Source organism: Hylobates moloch, unplaced genomic scaffold (genome assembly GCF_009828535.3).
Source record: "Hylobates moloch isolate HMO894 unplaced genomic scaffold, HMol_V3 SCAFFOLD_12, whole genome shotgun sequence".
Classification (NCBI taxonomy): domain Eukaryota; kingdom Metazoa; phylum Chordata; class Mammalia; order Primates; family Hylobatidae; genus Hylobates; species Hylobates moloch.
This window is the reverse complement of record NW_026652287.1, coordinates 105068199-105090752: the sequence shown is the minus strand read 5'-3', so window position 1 is coordinate 105090752 and position 22554 is coordinate 105068199. Positions and strand designations below refer to the sequence as shown.

The window sequence follows — 22554 nt, the reverse complement described above, 5'->3', positions numbered from 1 at the left end:
TCGAATTCCTGACCTCAGGTGATCCGCCCACCTCGGCCTCCTAAATTGCTGGGATTACAGGTGTGAGCCACCGCGCCCGGCCTACTGATGTATTTCAATCACAAAAGCCATGAGCTAGGTGGAGTTCCCAAGGATCCAATTATCCTTTGTGCTTCTCATTCACTTGGTAGTCAGAGCCACAGGCACGGAGGCTCAAGCCACTCCACAAGTCAGTCACTTAATATAGAAATGTTACAGGTTAAACATTCCACAACCAACAAAGTGACATTTAACATCAAGAGGAAAAAGAGATAGGAGAAAGAGTTAAGGAACCAGTTCAGAGGCATCGAAGAAGACAAAAGGCATCCTGGTCTGGGCCAGGTGGTGGGTGGGTGGGTGGTCTGCGAGGTCGCTGGTCTGCGAGGTCGCTGGTCTGCCATCCTGCAAGGAAATCTTTGGGGTGGCAGAGCCTTTGGCCACAGAGGCTGAGTTATCATGAGTGACTGCAAAACAGTGTCGGTTAAAACAGCCATTTTGAGCTCCTGAAGGCCTAATTTTCTTTTTCTTTTTTTAAGACAAGAGTTTTGCTCTGTCACCCAGGCTGGTGTGCAATGGCACAATCTCGGCTCACTGCAACCTCTGCCTCCCGGGTTCTTGTGATTCTCCTGCCTCAGCCTCCCGAGTAGCTGGGATTACAGGTGCACACCACCATGCCCGGCTAATTTTTTTGTATTTTTATTAGAGATGGGGCTTCACTACACTGGCCAGGCTGATTTCGAACTGCTGACCTCAAGTGATCCTCCTGCCTCGACCTCCCAAAGTGCTGGGATTACAGGGATGAGCCACCGCGCCCGAGAAGGCCTAATCTTTTATAGTCATAGAGTAGTCCTCTGGTGAGAACTGATAGTGGGAGAGTGTGCTTGTGTCCTTAGCTGGTTAGGTGTAGTCTTTATTATTTGTTTATTAAACAGAACATCCTGTCCTTGATGGCAGAGTGTCGTATGAAATATAACACGGAGTCCTTTGCTAAGATGTGGTTATGTCACGTGTGATGTATAGGCCACATCATGCACAAGTGCTTGTGGAGACTTGTGTCCTCATCCCCTTTGAGTGTGCATAACCCTGCATAAGCCACAGCCTCTGCAGCTACAGCGCGGTTAAGCCTGGGCTTCTCCTTCCCTCAGCGTTTCCACCTGGGGCTACTGGGCAAGGATTCACATTTGACATGAAGGAGATCAACAGGGACGCCCACCTGCTTCCCAGTCTCAGGCTGGGCTTCTCCATCCGGAGCTCCGGGTGAGAGGTAAAGCCGGCTGGGCTTCTGGGTAGGGTGGGGACTTGGAGAACTTTTCTCTCTAGGTAAAGGATTGTAAGTGCACCAATCAGCACTCTGTCAAAACGGACCAATCAGCTCTCTGTAAAATGGACCAATCAGCAGGATGTGGGTGGGGCCAGATAATGGAATAAAAGCAGGCCACGGGAACCAGTAGCAGCAGCCTGTTTGGCTCCCCTTCTGGTTTGTGGATGCTTGTTGTTTTAATCTTTGCAATAAATGTTGCTGATGCTCCCTCTTTGGGTCTGTACTACTTTTGTGAGCTGTAACACTAACTGCAAAGGTCTGGGGCGTCATTTCTGAAGCCAGCAAGACCATGAACCCAACGGGAGGAATGAACAACTCCAGACAAGAACTGTAACACTCACCGTGAGGGTCCTTAGCTTCATTGCTGAAGTCCGCTAGACCAAGAACCCCCTGGAAGGAACCAATTCTGGACAGAGGAGGACTCCGTGCACGCAGCCCTCCATGAGACCATGAGCTTTCTCTCCTGGCAGGAGGAGCCCATCCCCAGCTACACGTGTGGGCCCAGCGCTCCCCGAGGTGCCTTGGAGAAACATGCTTGGCGTTGTCTGTGTCAATGGCCAGGCTCCTGGGGCTCTACAAGTTTCCCCAGGTAAGTACCCAGAACCTTGCCCTCCCCTAATATTTGCTGTTGTATTGGCCACAATGGTGGTGATGCTGAGGCCCTACCGCGGAGGGGCCTGGCTCCTCGCCAATGCCCTACAGCCTGACGCCATCCTCCCCCTCACCATGACCTTCCTGTAAAAATAATCGCTGCTAGGCCGGGCGCGGTGGCTCAAGCCTGTAATCCCAGCACTTTGGGAGGCCGAGGCGGGCGGATCACGAGGTCAGGAGATCGAGACCATCCTGGCTAACATGGTGAAACCCCGTCTCTACTAAAAATACAAAAACTTTAGCCGGGCGTGGTGGCGGGCGCCTGTAGTCCCAGCTACTCGGGAGGCTGAGGCAGGAGAATGGCGTGAACCCGGGAGGCGGAGCTTGCAGTGAGCCGAGATCGCGCCACTGCACTCCAGCCTGGGGGACAGAGCAAGACTCCGTCTCAAAAAAAAAAAAAAAAAAAAATAATAATAATAATCGCTGCTGCATTCACCAGGACACTGAGGTTTAGGGAACCAGCAATGACACGTTGCAGCTCACCCAGCCCTGGGGCGCTGAAGGTGGGTTTTGAATCCAGGCCATAGGGCTTGTGCCGCCAGCCTCTGCCCGGCCCCGCCCCGCCCCGCCCCGCTGGGGCCTCCTGACTCTCAGGCCCTCGGTGTCATTCCCACAATAGAAGCTATGTCTAGGGGCCACCTTTTCTTTTCTGCCTATTTTATTTTATGTATGTATGTATGTGTGTGGATTGAAATGGAGTCTTGCTGTTGCCCAGGCTGGAGTGCAGTGGCACCATCTCAGCTCACTGCAACCTCCGCCTCCCAGGTTCAAGCGATTCTCCTGCCTCAGCCTCTCGAGTAGCTGGACTTACAGGCGCCCGCTACCACCCCTGGCTAATTTTTGTATTTTTAGTAGAGAAGGTGTTTCACCATGTTGGCCAGGCTGGTCTGGAACTTCTGTCTTTAGGTGATCTGTCCACTTCCGCCTTCCAAAGTGCTGGGATCACAGGCATGAGCCACTGCGCCCGGTCATTTTAATTTTTTTAGAGATGGGGTCTCTGTTGCTCAGGCTGGAGTGCAGTGGCATGATCACGGCTCACTGCAGCCTCGACTTCTGGGCTCAAGCAGTCCTCCTGCCTGAGATACAATCCACATACCACACAACTCACTCATGGCTTTTGATATGTTTGAGTTATGCAGCCATCCCCACAGTCAATTTGAGAACATTTTCATCACCCCACAAGGAAACCCCTTTAGCCAGCAGTTCCCATCAGCTCCACCGCCCCCCGGCAACCACTAATGTATGTTCTGTCTGTACAGATTTGCTTTTTCTGGACACTTTCTATAAATGGAATCATACGCTGTATGGTCCTTTGTGGCTGGCTTTTCTCACTATGTGTAGTTTCAAGGTTCATCCACGTTGCAGCCTGTGTCAGAGCGTCGTTCCTTTCTGTTGATTAATTTTCCATCATAGGCTGGGCGTAGTGGCCCTGTGGGAGGCCAAGGTGGGAGGATTGCTTGATGTCAGGAGTTCAAGACCAGCCTGGGCAACATAGGGAGACTCCATCTCTACAGGAAAAAAAAAAAAAATAGCTAGGTGTAGTGGCATGCACCTGTGGTCCTGGGTACGCAGAAGGCTGAGGCAGGAGAATCACTTTGAGTCCGGGGCGGGGTTGGGCGGGGGGGTGGGTCAAGGCTGCAGTTGAACTATAACCGTACCACTACACTCCAGCTTGGGCAAACAGTGCAAGACCCTGTCTCAAAAAAAAAAAAAAAAATCCGTTTTATGAATAGAGCATGTTGTGTGTATCCATTTATCAGTTGATAGATATTTGAACTGTTTCCATTTTGGGCCTATTGTGATAGGGCTGCTATGAACCCTATGTATCTGTTTTTGTGTGTATATTCAGTATGTTTTCAATTCTCTTGGTTATATGGGTGGAATTTCTGGGCCAAATGTTCATGCTATGATTAACTATCTGAGGAGCTGCTGGAGTGTTTTCCAAAGCAGCACACCATTTTACATTCCCACCAGCATTGTATGACGAGTCCAATTTAATAGATTCATCTTCGACTGAGAAACCTGTAAATTTGGGTTTACAGAATTCCTCTGCCCTTGAACACCTTAAATTTGCAAAGTTTGCTGGCCTGCTGGGGGAGAGGCCTGCCTTCCTACCTGTGAAGCAGCCGGGGCCCTGTAAATCACAGAACAGATTGGAAGGGTCTTCCTGGAGGGCTTTGTGAATGTTGAGGCCACAAAGAAAGCTCACCCCTTCATGCCTTACTCCTTCAGGGCGGGTTGTCATGTATTGGGGAGTTTATTCAGACGTCTGACACTTTAGGTATGGGCTTGATCACACAATTAGTCCAGTCCTACCCTGATAAAAAGGGGAGTTGATTCCTATAGAACCTCTGCAAATAACCACATAGCTATTCTAGGTGCTTTTAACCCCAAAGTATCAAGCCAGGCTGATTTTTCCAAGAATTCACCTTGATTACCTCCAACTTGGATTCTTACATAAAATGCTTCTGAACTAGAAGTTTCTATATGTAGACTTTCTTTTCTTTCCTTTTAATTCAAGCACATTTAAAGGATTAGAAACTCAATTTTTCTTTTTTCCTTTTTTAATTTTTTTGAGACGGAGTCTAACTCTTGTCACCCAGGTTGGAGTGCAGTGGTGCGATCTCGGCTCACTGCAACCTCTGCCCCCTAGGTTCAAGCGATTCTCCTGCCTCAGCCTCCCAAGTAGCTGGGACCACAGGTGCCCGCTGCCATGACCGGCTAATTTTTGTATTTTTAGTAGAGATGGGGTTTCACTATGTTGCCCAGTCTGGTCTCAAACTCCTGACCTTAGGTGATCCACCCGCCTCAGCCTCCCAAAGTGCTGGGATTACAGGCATGAGGCACTGCGCCTGGCCTCCCCACCCTTTTTTTTTTTTTTTTTTTTTTTTAAAAAAAAAACTCTCCCTGTGTTGTCCAGGCAGGTCTGCAACTCCTGGGCTTCTGATCCACCTCAGCCTCCCAGTGTTGGGTTTACAGGTGTGAGCCACCGCGTGCAGCTGCAACTTCATTTCTTGACTGCAACTCAAGAAGCTCTTGTTTTCCTGTATCTGTAGGGTTGCCAGATAAAACAGTACCCCCAGTGAAGTTTGGTTTTCGGGTAAAAAATGAATAGTTTTTTTTAGTAGAATTTGGTTCCAAATATTGCACAGGACATACAGGACATACTTAGCTAAAATATTATACGAGTTTATCTGAAATTTAAACTTAATTGGGTATCCTGTGTTTTTATTTTCGAATCTGGCAGCACTGCCTGTTGCGTCAGCCTTATGGGTCTGTGTAAACCAATCAGACCAGAGCACCTTTCCGTTCAGACCCCGTAACCTTTGCATAGCCTATGTCCTTACTACCCTCTGGCAGTAGGAGAATGTTTTGCACCCACACAAGGAGCGTGTTAAAGACTCCGATCCAACAGACCCCAGAGACCGAGCAGTTTCATCCTGTGCCTCAGCCACAGGTCAGAAGCAAACACAGACACAAAACCCCGTTGACCCCGATTTCATAGAACCTTGTCTTCCGGGTCACGAAGAGTAGTCTTTTCGTTGGCAAATCGACAAGCAGGCAAAAACTGACAAAGGTCACAGCGTGGCCAGACAGCACAAGTAGGTTCCAAGTCATTGCCACTGCCAGTGAAGAATCGTCTGTCCGCGCTGTGCGAACCGGAACTAGAATCCGAACCCCAGGCCCGGCACGGTGGCTCCCGCCTGCAGCCCCAGAGTTGTCGGTGCTGTGCAAACCGGAACTAGAATCAGATCCCCAGGCCTGCTGAGGCAGGAGGATCACTTGAGCCCAGGAGTTTAAGACCAGGCTGGGAAACGTAGTGAGACCCCATCTCTACAAAATAGTAACTTTTTTTAACTGAGGGTGGTGGGTGGTGCACATCTGTAGTCCCCTGAGGCAGGAGGATCTCTTGAGCCCAGTGGGTGGAGGATGTAGTGAGCTGTGTTCCTGCCACTGCACTCTAGCCTGGGTGACAGTGAGACCCTGTCTCAAAAAAACAACAAAAACCCAGCTTGGCAAAGAAGCAGAAACATAAGTTTGAAGTGGGCAAAACGAGAGGAATGAACATTAAGTTCAATTATTTCTTGGGGCTGGGCGCAGCGGCTCACAATTGTAATCCCAGCACTCTGGGAGGCTCAGGCGGGCCAATCATCTGAGGTCAGGAGTTCAAGACCAGCCTGGCCTCAAGTGATCTGCCCACTTCTGCCTCCCAAGGTGCTGGGATTACAGGTATGAGCCACTACATCTGGCCTTTTTCTTTCTTCCTTTCCTTTTCTCCTTTTTTTTTTTTTCTGTGCCTGCTTGGCTCACTCTCTCTCCCCTCTCTCCCTCCCTTCTTCCCTTCCTGCCTGCCTTCCCTCCCTTCTCTGTCTGTCTCTGTGTCTGTCTCTGTCTGTCTCTCTGTCTCTCTCTCTGTCTCTCTATCTCTCTCTGTGTCTCTGTGTCTCTCTCTGTGTCTCTCCCTCTTTGTGTGTCTCTCTCTGTCTCTCTCTCTCTGTCTCTTTCTCTGTGTGTCTCTCTCTCTGTATCTCTTTAGAGCAGGGGTCTTCCTGTGTTGCCCAGGCTGGTCTCGATCTCCTGGGCTCTAGCAATCCTCCCACCTTGGCCTCCCAAAGCACTGGGATTATTATTATTATTTTTTTAAATGGTAATAGTTTTATTTTATTTCAGGTGAGAAAGCAACACGTTCATTGCTAAAAATATATAAACTCAAACCATGCAAAAAAGAATAAAGCAGACACAAACATGATAGTTGTGTGAGGTAATGCATATGTTAATTAGCTAGAGTTAGTCATCCCAAAATGTATATATACTTCAAACATCGTGTTGTACATGTTAAATACATACACTTTTTTCTGTTAATTTTAAAAAAGAGGGCTGAGATCCCAGCACTTTGGGAGGCCAAGGTAGGAGGATCGCTTGAGGCCAGGAGTTCAAGACCAGCATGGGCAACAAAGTGAGACACTCTCCCCATCCTTGCTACCTAGCTAGCTAAATAAAAAATAATAATAAAATAAAACAAAAAGAATGTAGGCCAGGCACGGTGGCTCACTCCTGTAATCCCAGCACTTTGGGAGGCCGAGGAGGGCAGATCATCTGAAGTTAGAAGTTCGAGATCAGCCTGGCCAACACGGTAAAATCCCGTCTCTACTAAAAATACAAAAAGAAATTAGCCAGGCATGGTGGTGTGCACCTGTAATCCCCGCCACTCTGGAAGCTGAGGCAGAAGAATCATCCGAACCCAGGAGGTGGAGGTTGCAGTGACCCCAGACTGCGCCACTGCACACCAGCCTGATGACAAAGACTCCGTCTCCAAAAAAAAAAAAAAAGTATATTAGTACGGCCTTTTGTTAAAATTGATAAACCAATATTGATATATTATTATTAACTAAAATCCAAATTTTATTCTACTGCATTTTAAAAACATTTTTAATATAACTCTATTGAGATATAATTTATTTTTTTTTGAGACAGAGTCTCGCTCTGTTGCCCAGGCTGGAGTGCAGTGGCGAGATCTCGGCTCACTGCAAGCTCCACCTCTTGGACTCATGCCATTCTCCTGCCTCAGCCTCTTGAGTAGCCGGGACCACAGGTGCCCGCCACCACATCCGGCTAATTTTTTGTATTTTTAGCAGAGACGGGGTTTCACCGTGTTAGCCAGAGTGGTCTCGATCTCCTGGCATCGTGATCCACCCACCTCGGCCTCCCAAAGTGCTGGGATTACAGGCGTGAGCCACCACGCCTGGCTAATTTTTGTATTTTTAGTAGAGATGGCGTTTCACCATACTGGTCAGGCTGGTCTCGAGCTCCTGACCTCGTGATCTGCCTGCCTCGGTCTCCCAAAGTGCTGGGACTACAGGCTTGAGCCACTGTGCGTGGCCCATTATTACTTTTTAATTTTTTTCTTTGCTTTTACAAGCAGTTAACATTAGAACATTTTCATGGGCCCCTGCAAATATCACAGCCCTGGGTCTCCCATGCCTAATGGATACATTGGCCCTTCCTGAGGCAGCCCCTGCTCACCACGGTGGCTGAGGGCCTGATGCATTTTGCACAGGCCCTGGGACTGGCCCTGCCCATCTACAGTGTCATCCTTCCTTCCCCAGCTGCTTCGTCCTCTCAGGAATGTGCATTTCAAGACCCCTGATGGGACAGATCATGTTTGATGCCAACGGAGATTTAATTACAGAATTTGACATTGTCCATGGACAGAAGACCACTGAGGGCCGATTCCACTTTGTCCACATAGGCATAATCAACTCACGAGCCCCTCTGGGAGACAGAATGACAGTGCATGTGATGAAGGAGGACCTCCAGGTGAGTTTCCAGGGTGCAGAAATGACCCCAGTTCTGGTGTATTCGAGTCAGAAGGAAGCACAGAGGCCAGCGGTGTCCCTATTTGGTATATGAAGTTGGTGCAGCTCTAAATTAGGCCAGTCGTAACTCAGCTATGCTGTAGCGGGATACTCAGCCCTTCTCTCAGTGAGGGGAGCCATTTACTCAGCACCCGAAATGAAAATATTAGAGTCACACAAGCTGAATTAGAGTCTACATCAGGAGTTTCTTCTGTAGTATTTTTCAGTGTGTTGGTATTCCAGGATCTGCCCAGTGAAGGTCAATAGTTTACCTGGGAATACACCCCGCCAAACACATAGTTAATCTATAATCTATAGAAACAATGCTTATCACTGGTTTGCTGTCAGTAAATATCTGGGTAAATCTCTGTTTGGGGCTCTCAGCTCTGAAGGCTGTGAGATCTCTGATTTCCCACTCCACACCTCTATATTTCTGTGTGTGTGTCTTTAATTCCTCTAGCACCGCTGGGTTAGGGTCTCCCCAGCTGAGCTGGTCTCAGCACTTATTAACAGTGGCTGAAAGAGAAAGAATGAATAAATGTCATTATTATTAGGGAAATGTTTTATTGAAATATATAGACAAATGCATAGATCATAAGCGTGCAGCCAAATGAATTCTCACCTGGCAAACATTCCGTGTCCCTGGTCGTCTCATCAAGAAACAGCACAACCTGGCCCCCCAAGAAGCTTTCATACCCCTCCCAGTCATTGTCTTCTCCCTGCGACCCATCCACCGCCCTGACTTCTATTGGTGTCAGTGGGTTTTGCTTGATTTTTAAACGTCCTATAAGTGGAATCACACAGTGAATGTTCTTTTGTGTCTTGCTTTTTCCTCCCAGTTGTTTGTGAGATTCATCCTAGTGGTGGTTATGTGTGGTTGTGGCTCTCGTTCTAATGACTGGTGGGATCCCATTGTGTGGACCCACCACGGCTTCTTCATCCACCAACAGGGATGGGGGATTTGAGAAGCCTGCGGATCAGGGGCTGCAATGAGCAGTGTCTCATTGTTGTGTCTTTTGGGGATATACAGGTGAATTTCTCTTGGGTGTGGCATTGCTGGGCCACAGGTAGACATACCTGCAGCTTTTTTTTCTTTTTTCTTTTTTTTCTACTCTTGTCGCCCAGGCTGGAGTGCAGTGGTGTGAACATGGTTCACTGCAGCCTTGATCTCCTGGGCTCAAGAGATCCTCCCACCTCAGCCTCCCGAGTAGCTAGGACTACACGTGCATGCCGCCCTACCATGCCTGGCTAATTTTTTAAAAAATTATTTTTGTAGAGACAGGGACTCATTATGTTGCCCAGGCTGTTCTTGAACTCCTGAGCTCAAGCAGTCCTCCTGCCGCAGCTTCCCAAAGTGCAGGGATTATAGGCATGAGGCACTATGCCAGGCCATACCTGTGGCTTTAACAGACACTGGTGGTGGTTCCAGTTCACACTCCCACTGTGAGTGTAGGCAATGTCCAGTTGCTCCCTGCATTAGTTCCTACTGCTGCAGTAACAAATTACCACAAGCATATGAAACAAAGCGCATTTCTTATGTCACAGTTTTTATGGTTCAAAAGTCTGTGTGCAGCCGAGTGTGGTGGCTCAGACCTGTAATCCCAGCACTTTGAGAGGCCAAGGTGGGAGGATCGCTTGAGCCCAGGAGCTCAAGACCAACCAGCCTGGGCAACAGGGTGAAACCCCTGTCTTTACAAAAACAATAAAAAAAATTAGCTGGGTGTGGTGGTGCATGCCTGTAGTCCCAGCTACTCGGGAGGCTGAGTGGGGGAGATGGGAAGATGGCTTTACCTGAGAGGTGGAGTTTGCAGTGAGCTGTGATCGAGCCACTGCATTCCAGCCTGGGTGTCAAGAGTGAGACACTGTCTCAAAAAAAACAAAACAAAAAGAGTAGTTGTTGCTACTACTTGGAAAAAATTAACCATTTAAAAAAACATGCAAACATGTATATGGGCTGTGTATTTTTCCTTGTGCCTCAGGATCTAATATGGCCCATCCCATCACTGGTATCTCAAAATTAGAAATCAGTGTGCGGGAAAGAAAGAGATCGGACTGTTACTGTGTCTATGTAGAAAAAGGAAGACATAAGAAACTCCATTTTGATCTGTACTAAGAAAAGTTCTTCTGCCTTGAGATGCTCTTAATCTGTAACCCTAGCCCCAACCCTGTGCTCACAGAAATGTGCTGTATTGACTCAAGGTTTAATGGATTTAGGGCCGTGCGGATGTGCTTTATTAAAGATGTGTTTGCAGGCAGTATGCTTGGTAAAAGTCATCGCCATTCTCCAGTCTCGAGTACCCAGACACACAGTGCACTGCGGAAGGCCGCAGGGACCTCTGCCCAAGAAAGCCTGTATTGTCTAAGGTTTCCCCCCACTGAGACAGCCTGAGATATGGCCTCGTGGGAAGGGAAAGACCTTACCGTCCCCCAGCCCAACACCAGTAAAGGGTCTGTGCTGACGAGGATTCGTGAAAGAGGAAGGCCTCTTTGCAGTTGAGATAAGAGGAAGGCATCTGTCTCCTGCTCGTCCCTGGGAATGGAATGTCTTGGTGTAAAACCTGATCGTACATTCTATTTACTGAGATAGGAGAAAACCGCCTTATGGCTGGAGGTGAGACATGCTGGCGGCAACACTGCTGTTTACTGCACTGAGATGTTTGTGTAAAGTCAAACATAAATCTGGCCTACGTGCACATCCAGGTGTGATACTGTACCTTGTTTTAATATGAATACTCTCCCTTAGCTGAGAAAGCTGGATGGACTCCATTTGGCTCCTTCATTTGCAAGACATCAGGGGCTCCTTACCCACTCCCTTCCTCAAGGACTTAACTTGTGCAGGCTGACTCTCAGCATATCAAAGAGTGCAATTAACTGATAAGGTAATGTGGCAGGCTCTGTCTGCAGTTCCCAGGAATTCGCTCGCGTGATAGTACCCTAAAGCCCCCGCGTTTGTGTCCGGCAGATAGCACCCAGAGCCCCCGCACCTATCACCTTGTGATGAATTTAAAGCCCCTGTACCTGGAACTGCTTGTTTTCCTGTAACCATTTGTCTTTTTAACTTTTTTTTGCCTGTTTTACTTCTGTAAGATTGCTACAGCTAGGTTCCCCTCCTTGAAACCAAAGTGTAAAAGAAAATCTCGCCCCTTCTTCGGGGCCAAGAGAATGTTGAGCACTAGCCATCTCTCGGTCACCGGCTAATAAAGGACTCCAAGTGTGGCGTTTCTCTGTAACTCCCTTGGTTACATCACAGTCACATCACCTTTCCTTAAACTTATTTATGACAGAGTCCTTTGCTCACATGTTTTCCTGCTGACCCTCTCCCCACCATTACCCTATAGTCCTGCCACATCCCCCTTGCCAAAATGGTAGAGATAGTGATCAATAAATACTGAGGGAACTCAGAACAGTGCCGGTGTGGGTCCTCTATATGCTGAGTGCTGGTCCCCTGGGCCCACTTTGCTTCCTCTGTACTTTGTCACTTTATACTTCCTCTATACTTTGTCCTTTATACTGTGTCTTATTTCTTTTCTCAGTCTCTCCTCTCCACCTTGCGAGAAATACCCACAGGTGTGGAGGGGCAGGCCTCTTTCAATCAGTAATGAATGGATGTGAAACGCTGGTAAGGCTTGTTTAGTGCATAGGGAGCCTTCCTTCACATGGCCGGTGTCATTACGATCCCGTGGCAGACGCAGGGATGTGTCTCCCACAGATACGAAGAGACGTCTTCCGTGCCCAGAGGAGCAGTACTCGAGCTGCACCAGAGATGGCTGCCTGCCCAGGACAGAGATCTTCCTGGCCTTTGACGACCCCCTGGGACTCATGCTGGCCTTGGTGGCACTCATGCTGGCCAGCCTGGCAGTGCTGGTCCTCGGACTGTTCCTGAAGCACCGAGACACACCTGTGGTCAGGGCCAACAACAGAGCTCTCGGCTCCTCATGCTCACCTCCCTGGCCCTCTGTGCCATCTGTCCCTTGCTCTTCCTTGGTTGTCCCACAGCTGCCACCTGCCGCTTCTGCCAGACCACAATTGCTGTCATGTTTACCATGGCTGTCTCCTCCGTCCTGGCCGAGACCCTCACTGTGGTCCTGGCCTTCAGGGTCACCAGGCCAGGTGACAGGGTCTGGGTGTGCCTGGGACCTGGCGCTTCCACCTCGGTGGTCCTTGCTGCTTCCTTGGTGCAGGTTGTTCTCTGTGGCATCTGGTTGGGCACTTCTCCACCATTCCCAGATGGGGACATGGCCTCAGAGCCCAGCCACATTGTCATCCAATGCCAAGAGGGCTTTGCTGTGGCTTCCTCCTGTGTGCTGGGCTACCTGGGCCTCCTGGCTGGGGGCACCTTCTTTGTGGCCTTCCTGGCCATGGGTCTGCCAGACACCTTCAACGAGTCCAAGTTCCTCACCTTCAGCATGCTGCTTTTCTGCAGCTTCTGGACAACCTTCCTACCCTGTACCACAGCGCGCAGGGCAAGTCCACTGTGGCCATGGAGATCTTTTCCATCCTGGCTTCCATGGCAGGGCTGCTGGGTGGCATCTTCGCCCCAAGGGCTACATCATCCTGCTAAAGCTCGAGCAGACTGCCCCAGACCAGGTGAGGCGGGGACACCGGGATCGGTGGGAAAGGTGGAGCCAGGAGCTCCTCAGACCTGCGCCATAAACCCACGTGAGCCAGGCCTTGTTGAAGATACCAGGGCCCCTGATTTGAGCTCTGGGCTTCTGTGTGGATTAAAAGAGCATTAAAGGATGGGCATGGTGGCTCACGCCTGTAATCCTACCGCTTTGGGAGGCAGAGATGGGCAGATCACTTGAGGTCAGGAGTTCAAGACCAGCCTGGCCAACATGGTGAAACCCTGTCTCTACTCAAAATACAAAAATTAGCCAGCTGTGGCATGCACCTGTAATCCCAGCAACTTGGGAGGCTGAGGCAGGAGAATCACTTGAACCTGGGTAGCAGAGGTTGCAGTGAGCCACCCAGATCGTGACATTGCACTCCAGCCTGGGTGACAGAGCAAGACTCCATCTCAAAAAAAAAAAAAAAAAAAAAAAGAATAAAAGATAAAATTCAACAATAAGAAAACAACCGATTTCAACCACTTTTTTTTTAAAGCCAAGCAAAATGTTTGAACACAGTTCACCAAAAAAGATACGCAAATGGCAAGGAAGCATATGAGAAGATGTTTAATGTTAGTAATTAGAGAAATCAAAATAAAACTACAGTGCAATACCAATACACACTTATTAGAATTGCAAAAAATAAATATCATACCGTGTTGCCAAGGATATGGAGGAATTACAACTCTTATACAGTCCTCGACCTACAAGACTTAGAATGGTTCAACTTACGATTTTTCAAAATTATGATGGTACACAAGCTATACAAATTCAGTACTCTCCTCAACTTGATGGGTTTATTTGGGTATTGTAAATCATTTGATTCATGGTATTTTCAATTTGCAATGGGCTTATTTGGAACTAACCCTATCGTAGTTCAGGAGCATCTGTGCATTCCTGGTGGAAATGTGAAACGGTACAAACACTTTGGAAAACAAATGGACAGTTTTTTAAAATGCTGAACTTTCGTGGGGCATGGTGGCTCACGCCTGTAATCCCAGCACTTTGGGAGGCCAAGGTGGGCGGATCACGAGGTCAGGAGATCGAGACCATCCTGGCCAACACGGTGAAACCCCGTCTCTACTAAAAATACGAAAAAATTAGCTGGGTGTGGTGGTGGGCGCCTGTAGTCCCAGCTACTCAGGAGGCTGAGGCAGAAGAATGGCGTGAACCCTGGAGGCGGAGGTTGCAGTGAGCCGAGATCGCGCCACTGCACTCCAGTCTGGGCGACAGAGCAAGACTCCATCTCATAAAAAAAAAAAAAAAAAAGTTGAAGTTTCATTTCCTATATGATCCAGCCATTCTCCTCCTAGGCATTTATCCAACAGGAAAGGAAATGCGTGTCCTTAGGAAGACTTGTACACGAATGTTCACAGTATTTATTTTTAACAGCCCCAAATAGAAACAGCTCACATGTCCATGGACAGATGCGTGGTAAACAATTGTGGTGCATCCATGAGACGGAACAGCACTCAGCAATAGAAGGAATGGGCTACTTACATATGCAACAAAATGGATAATCTCAAAATAATTATGCTGAGTAAAATAAGCCAGATCACAAAGGAGTACACTCATATGTGTCACAGCATTTATATACAACTGTTAGAAAATCCAAACTAATCTGTATAACAGCAGATTGGCGGTGGTTTGAAAGCAGGGCAGAGGGGCGTGGAATGCTGAACAGACGGGCTTCAAAGGTCCTGGGAAACCAGAGCTAGTGATGGTTTTGCGGGTTTAGATATTTGTCAAAACGCACGCAGGCGAGCGCTGTGGGAGGGAGGGCGGGTGCACAGCTGGAGGACTCCGGGGCTGGAGGAGGTGTTTGCCGCCTGGCAGGGTTCCCCCAACATCCTTGGGGCCCGGACTGAAGTGGCTGAGGCCAACCCAGGGCCCAAAGCCCTGGGCAAGCGCGCCCGTGGCTTCGGCTGGGTGGGTTCTTAATATTTTATTACATATATATACACATATATATTTACACATATATATGTATGTGTATACATTATACATATGTATATGTTATAAACTATACAAAATATATGTAATTAAGTATACATACATAGGTACATAATTTTATTTATTTTGGAGACAGGATCTCACTCTCTCGCCCAGGCTGGAGTGTAGTGGCAGGATCATAGCTCACTGCAGTCTTGACCTCCTGGGCTCAGGTGATCCTTCCACCGCAGCCTCCGGAGTAGCTGGGACAACAGGTGGGCGCCAACACGCCCGGCGAATTAAAGTCTTTTAAAGAGATCAGGCGGGAAGGCCGTGTCTCCTCATGCTGCCGGGGGTGGTCTCGAACTCCTGGGCTCAAGCAATTCTGCCGCCTTGGCCTCCCAAAGTGCTGGGATACAAGCGTGAGCCACCGCGCCCAGGCCTAGAGGTTTAGATCCACCTAGAGCAAGTGACTAAACCGGGCGGGCAAGGTACGGCCGGTGGGTCTGGCCTGGTCGTCCTGGATTCGGCCAATCCTGGATTCCATTGTAGCCACACGGCCTAGGCGTCCAGGACCCGCTGGGCTGGTGTTGGGGGATGGCAGCCTGGAGCCTACACATCCGGGCGGCGCCACTGCGCAAGCGCGGGTTACGTCATCCGCTGGGCGCGGAGCCCAAGCGGCGCATTACCCAGGTAACCCTTGTGGACGCTGAGGCGGGCGGCTGTCGGCGGGAGCCAACCTGTAGTCGCTCTGACAGGCTTCTGGTTTTCTGGTCCTCTGGTCTTTCTGGGTGGGACTGCACGAGGTGAGGCAGCCCAGGCCACAGGGTGCGCCACCATCGTCTGGTATTTTGATGCCAAAGAACGGGCAGCCAGACGAGCATCAGCGTCAGGGCGGAAAGGCGCCTGTGTCCCGGAGCCAGGATGCAGAGCCTGGGGAGAGTCATTGGCTCCTGCCAGCATTCCAAGCCCGCCCGCTTCTGCGGCCTAGAATGCAGAGTGAGTCTTCAATCCCTTTGGCCACAGCACCTTTTCCACTGGGCCGCTGCTGCTTGGGCTGGGTGAAACGTGCCGAGAGGAGCATGAGTGTGGAAGTCCTGTCAGCTAAGAAATAAAAGTTTACCTTAGAGCTCCAAGACAAAAAAAAACTTACATTACTCTCTTCAAACATGTGCAGTTCATCTGCAATGTGCAATTATACCACAATTAAGTTGATTAAAAAAACTTAGAATAGGTAGGATAGCATTTTTAGGATCTAGATGTAGTTGGGATCTTGAAAGTAATACATAAAACACAAGCTATGAAAGAAAAAACATTTCTAAATAATTTTTTTCTTCAAAAGACACCACGGATGAGGTAAAAGGCAAGTCCAGGCTGGGCACGCTGGCTCACACCTGTAATCCCAGCACTTTGGGAGACCAAGGCGGGCGGATCACTTGAGGTCAGGAGTTTAAGACCAGCGTGGCCAACATGGCGAAACCCCATCTCTACTAAAAATAGAAAAATTAGCCGGGCGTGGTAGCGCGCGCCTATAATCCCAGTTACTCAGGAGGCCGAGGCAGAATCGCTTGAACCTAGGAGGCGGAGGTTGCAGTGAGCCAAGATGGCACCATTGCACGCCAGCCTCCCATAATAGGTGCATCCAAGATGATGATGTGGCCCTGCCTCTGCCACCTCACAGAAGAGAATAGAGTGCTGCTCAGAACACTGCGTAACTGGAGCGGGAAGGAGCTTGGGCCAGTCCACACACTTGCAACTTCGTACCCATCAAAGCCCTTGGTGAATAGCTGTATTGAGAGGCCTCCTTTATTTCCTGACTCGTTCTGGACATTACAGGCTATATTGCCCCTTATGATGCAAAACCTTGAACCTACGGTCTGTTGGCTCTACCTTTAAAGTATCAGCATGTCCACAATCCAGCCACTGATCACCAATCTGATCTGAGCGGCTATCATCTCCCACCTAATTACTACACTGGTTTCACACATCACTCCACTGCTTTCCTTGGTTAGTTTACTCTCCACACAGGCTACAGCCCATCAATGCTCTACTCAGAACCCTGCCAGAGCCCTGCATTTCACTCAAATCCAGAGCCCTCATGATGCCTGCAACTTTCTCTACCATCTGGCCCCCTTATTGCCTCTATGACCACCGTTGTTCCCGCAGCTGACTAAGCAGGCCCCTCACACCAGGTCTTTTGTTCTAGCTCTTCTCTCGGATGTCTGCATCCCTTATTTTTATTTATTTATTTTTTGAGACGGAGTTTTGCTCTGTCGCCTAGGCTGGAGTGCAGTGGTGTGATCTTGACTCACTGCAAGATCTGTCTCCTGGGTTCATGCCATTCTCTTGCCTCAGCCTCCCGAGTAGCTGGGACTGCAGGTGCCTGCCACCATGCCTGGCTGATTTTTTGTATTTTTAGTAGAGACAGGGTTTCACTGTGTTAGCCAGGATGGTCTTGATCTCCTGACCTTGTGATCTGCCCGCCTCGGCCCCCCAAAGTGCTGGCATTACAGGCATGAGCCACCGCGCCCGGCCATCTGCATCCCTTATTTCCTTCCAGTCCTTGCTCAGATGTCACCTCAATGAGGTGACTCTGACTCACCCTTAGCACCCAATTTTATACAGCAACTTGCCCTTCCCATCTGGGCACTATTATCACCTACTGTTTTTTTCTTTGTTCCAAAGTTGTTGCCTTCTAGCTACTCTTTAATTTACTTATGTTTATTGTTTATCTCATGCTTCCATAATTGCAGTGTTTTTTTTTTTTCACTTTAGGGCCTGGCACAGAGCAGGTGCTTCATAAATGTTTGCTGATGACTGAGTGATGTATGATCCTTCTCTTGGGAGTCATTTCCTCAGTTGGTTTCCTGAGGATGAAGCACTTCTTGAGAGGCCTTCATCTTGCTGCTGTCTCCAGGAAAGGGGCAATTCTAAGGCAAAAACCCTCTCTCACTGGTCTCATTTGTCCCCCACTAGGGGCCAGCAGCTTCATAACCTCTCACTTCTGGCCTGAGAAGTGGAAGCCTAAGGGAGCACCTTCCTCTTTGTCCCCTAGTGCTTCCAAGTTCCCCAGTACCCAATGACACCCATGTGAGACAGTGGAGCTGGGCTTTTCTTCAAACCTTCCTCTTTGTTCCCTAGTGCTTCCAAGTTCCCCAGTACCCAATGACACCCATGTGAGACAGTGGAGCTGGGCTCTTCTTCCAACCTTCCTCTTCCTATTGCTTTTCTCCTCTTCTATCCCTCCTACCTTTTAATTCATCCAACCATTATCACGCAGGAGATACAGATGCTGGGGCTACCGATGTGGAAGCAAAAGACACCCCCTTTTTTTCTTTCATATTTTAATTGATAGAAAGTGTAATGCCATTACAGTACACTAATATTAAGTATACAGCTTGATGAATTCTTAACACGCATATAGCTATGTAACCACCACCCAGATCAAGATACAGAACATTTCCAGGCCCCAGAAGACTCCCTTGTACCTCTTTAGTCAGTGCTGCCACCCCCAGAGGTAAATACTTCTTTCACCATGGATTACTAGCCTGTTCTTGAACTTCATATAAATGGAATCATACAGTATTTAATTTATCACTATACCTGTGATAATGCAATATTGTTGTGTGGATATGTGGCTAATTATTATTTTTGAGACGGAGTTTTGCTCTTTTTGCTCAGGCTGGAGTGCAATGGCGCAATCTCGGCTCAATGCAACCTCTGCCTCCCGGGTTCAAGTGATTCTCCGGCCTCAGCCTCCCGAGTAGCTGGGATTACAGGCATGTGCCACCACCCCGGCTAATTTTGTATTTTAGTAGAGACGGGGTTTCTCCATGTTGGTCAGGCTGGTCTTGAACTCCCAACCTCAGGTGATCACCTGCCTCACCCTCCCAAAGTGCTAGGATTACAAGCATGAGCCACCGCGCCCAGCATGGCTAATTATTTTTATTGCTAAGTAGTAATCCATTAAACTGACAAATCAAAATTTCTTTATGCATTCTCTTGGTAACAGACATTTGGATTATCTCCTGGTTTGGACTGTCATAAATAATGCCACTGTGAGCATTCTTGCACATATCTTTTAGTGGACAGATGTTTGCCTTTCTTTTGAACAAACAGGAGTAGAATCTCTAGATCATAGTACAGGTTTATGTATAATTTTATAAGAAATTGTCAAACTTTTTTCCAAAGTGACTGTACCACATTATACTCCCATCAGCAGGGTAGGAGAATTCCAGTTGGTACCATGTTATCCCATTTGATGCTGTCAGCATTTTTATTTTTGGCCATTCTAGAGGATGTGTAGTGGCAACGTCCTTTATTTTAGGATAAGAATCAGCAATAATAAAAGAATCTATGTAGCAGTTACCTTGCCCTTTGTTTATACAGAACAGTTCCAGCTCCTTTACTGGACTAAGATGGAAAACCCCAACTCTGATTGCATTTACCTCACCCCTTCCTATCTCAGGGGTTGTCTTAGTCCATTTGTGCTGCTATAACAGAATAGCTGAGACTGAGTAATTTACAAGAAATGTACTGCCTTACGGTCTGGAGGCTGGGAAGTCCAACATCAGGGTGCTGACATATTTGGCGATGATGATTTCAAGACGGTGCCTTGGACACTGCATCCTCACATGACAGAAGGTAAAGGGCAGGGTGGTGGAGGGTGGGGGTGGGGGAGAGAAAGAAAGAGAGAGAGAGAGAAAGAGAACGAGAGAGAGAAAGAGCAGGCGAGCACACGCAGAATCTCTCCATGAGCCTTTTACAACGGCATTGTTGACAAAGAGTCAAACTCTGTAAAATATTTGAAGACATTTACTCTGAGCCAAATATGACCAATAGCCCCTGACACAGCTCTCAGGAGATCCTAAGGACATGCCCAGGGTGGTTAGGGTACAGCTTGGTTTTATACATTTTAGGGAGACATTAGACATCAATCAATACATGGAAGATGTACACTAGTACAGAAAGTTTCCAGGTTATAGGCAGATTTAGAGATTTCTGATTGCCAATTGATTTAAAGAGTTATTGTCAATAGAAAGGAATGTCTGGTGTTGTGGAGCTCAAGCTTTTATCATGCAGATGAAACCTCCAGAGATAATAGACTGTGAATGTTTCTTGTCAGACTTAGACTGTTCTATCACTAATTCCAGAAGGGAGGAGGGTATAATGAGGCGAGTCCAGCTTCTGCTTCCCATCATGCCCGAACTCATTTTTCAGATTAACTCTGGAATGCCCTTGGCTGAGAGGAGGGGTCTATTCATATGGTTTGGGGGGGGGGGCCTTAGAATTTTATTTTTTGGTTTACACCATTAGTCCATTCATGACGGCAGAGCCTCATGACCTCCATATATCCCATTAGACCCTGCCTCCCAACACTACTGCAGTAGAGATTAAGTTTCAACATGAATTTTGGAGGGGATAAAAACATTCAAACCATAGCAGGGGTGTTTTTCTTCATCTGGTTTCCTGACACCTTTAGGTCAAAGGTGTCTCTCTCATTCGAGTTCCCTCTCAAAAGTGAACAGAGCTACCTCATCTCTCTTTAGAATATTAATTCTAGTGTTATTTTATATGAACATTGAGGTTTGTGTAGCAGGTATTAGGTGATTGCATATCATAAAACTTAGCTTCTGTACTGTATGAGACAATCAGTTATGACTTTAGATATTGATACGAATAAAATAAAGAGGGTAATGCGATTGAGAATTAGGATGAGTCACAGCTGGCTGTTACCAGGATGTGACATCTGTGCCGAGATCTGGATGAAGAAAAAGAAAACCCTGTGGCTGTACAAGGAAGATTCCAGGAAGAGGAAACAATACGTACAAAAGCCCTGAAGCAGGAATGGGCTTACCCTGTTTGAGGAATGGCTGGAGTCCAGAAATGGGCAGGAGTGACAGATGAGCTTGAGGGACTGAGATAGGGTGTGGAATAGGACAGAGGCCAGTCCTGCTGAGTTTTCTAAGCTGTGAGCTGGAATTTGGATTTTACTTTAACTACTTGGGAAGCCAGTGCAGAATGTGAGGCAAGGACCCGATGTGAGATCCTAAAAGTGCCCCTGGCTGCCTGCTGGAGGATAAGCTGTAGGGGGCTGGAGTGGAAGCAGAGAGACACTCTCCTCTTACTTCTGTCACTCTTCCTTCTCCAGCCTCTCTTCTCTGCTTGATCCTGAGATGGAAATTGTGGCTGTACCATCCATAGATTGCTTTCCTCTCAGTGCCCACTCTGCCCGGGTTCACCTTCCTGCCAGCTGGGGCCTGTCCCAACACCTTGCCCCTTCCACCTTACCTCTCTCTTGGTCCTCTCCCTTGAATTCAGCCTGTCCTACTTGAACTTTTCCTCTCCCTCTGAAAGGGCTACTCCCCTTTGCCCAGCCACAGTGAGTGCCAACACCACCCAATAAGAAAAGCCCAACCCACAGGCCAGCTTTTTAAAAAGATCCTCCATTACTAGTGGAAATATCTTCAAGATCTCTTGCCCACTGCTCACTCAAGTCTACCTTCCTAAATGGCCATGCTGCCTTTGGTATCACCACCTACAGTCCCTCAGTCCCTTCTTTTTTATTTTCTTTTTTCGAGACAGAGTCTTGCTTTGTTGCCCAGGCTGGAATGCTGGAGTGCAATGGCTTGATCTCGGCTTACTGCAGCCTCCGCCTCCCAGGTTCAAGCGATTCTCCTGCCTCAGCTTCCCAAGTAGCTGGGTACAGGTGCCCACCACCACGCCCGGCTTTTTGGTATTTTTAGTAGAGATGAGGTTTCATCATGTTGCCCAGACTGGTCTCGAACTCCTGACCTCAGGCGATCCACCTGCCTTGGCGTCCCAAAGTGCCGGGATTACAGCCATGAGCCACCGCCCGGCCTGTTTTTTTGTTTGTTTTAAGGCCGGGTCTTGCTCTGTTGCCCAGGCTGAAGTGCAGTGGTGCGATCATAGCTCACTGCAACCTTGACCTCCAGGGCTCAAGCAATCCTTCCACCGCAGCCTCCTGAGTAGCCGAGACTACAGGCGCGCGCCATCACACCGGTCTAATTTTTGTGTTTTTTTCCTAGAGATGTGGTCTCGCTATGTTGCCCAGGGTGGTGTCGAACTCCTGAACTCAATCGATCCTCCCGCCACAGCTTCCCAAAGTGGTGGGATTGCAGGAATGAGCCACCGCTCCCGAACCGCTTCATACATATTGATACAGGAAAACTCAGAGGATACGTCGCTGTCCTCTGGAAAGCTTGTCCTCTGGAAAGAGACCTGGGAAGGAGCCCTGACATTCTCAGCCCTGGGGCTTCACAGAGAGGGGTAGCTCGAATTAGGTTCCTTATCTTAAAGAGAATAACAGCAGCCACTTTCTCACAATCTTGCGAACGCCAAATGGAAGGATCCCTTGAGAGCGCTGAGAACTCGCCGAGCTCCTCCCGGGAAACCCGGGGCCAGGAGGCGCCATTTTGCGGATGGGCAAACTGAGGCCCGCGGGGCGCAACTTACCCAGGCCCTTTTGCAGTGGGAGGCGGCGGTGGAGGAGGGTGATCTGGGGACGGGACAACAAAGTCCACCCTGCCGCCCGCTTCGCCGCAGGTGCCAGAAAGGTCCCAAACCCGCCCAGGTAGGGCGAGGGGGTGCGGCCCAGGCACCTGTCATGGCGGCGCCGCTGCCCGACGCCGGAAGTGCCCGCCTGAAA

At 48.6% G+C, this 22554-nt stretch overlaps 1 pseudogene; it reads left to right on the top strand.

Annotated features, from left to right (window-relative positions):
- Positions 1-411: 411 nt before the first annotated feature.
- LOC116479616 (vomeronasal type-2 receptor 116-like) lies at positions 412-13348 on the top strand (annotated as a pseudogene).
- The last annotated feature ends 9206 nt before the right edge of the window (positions 13349-22554 follow it).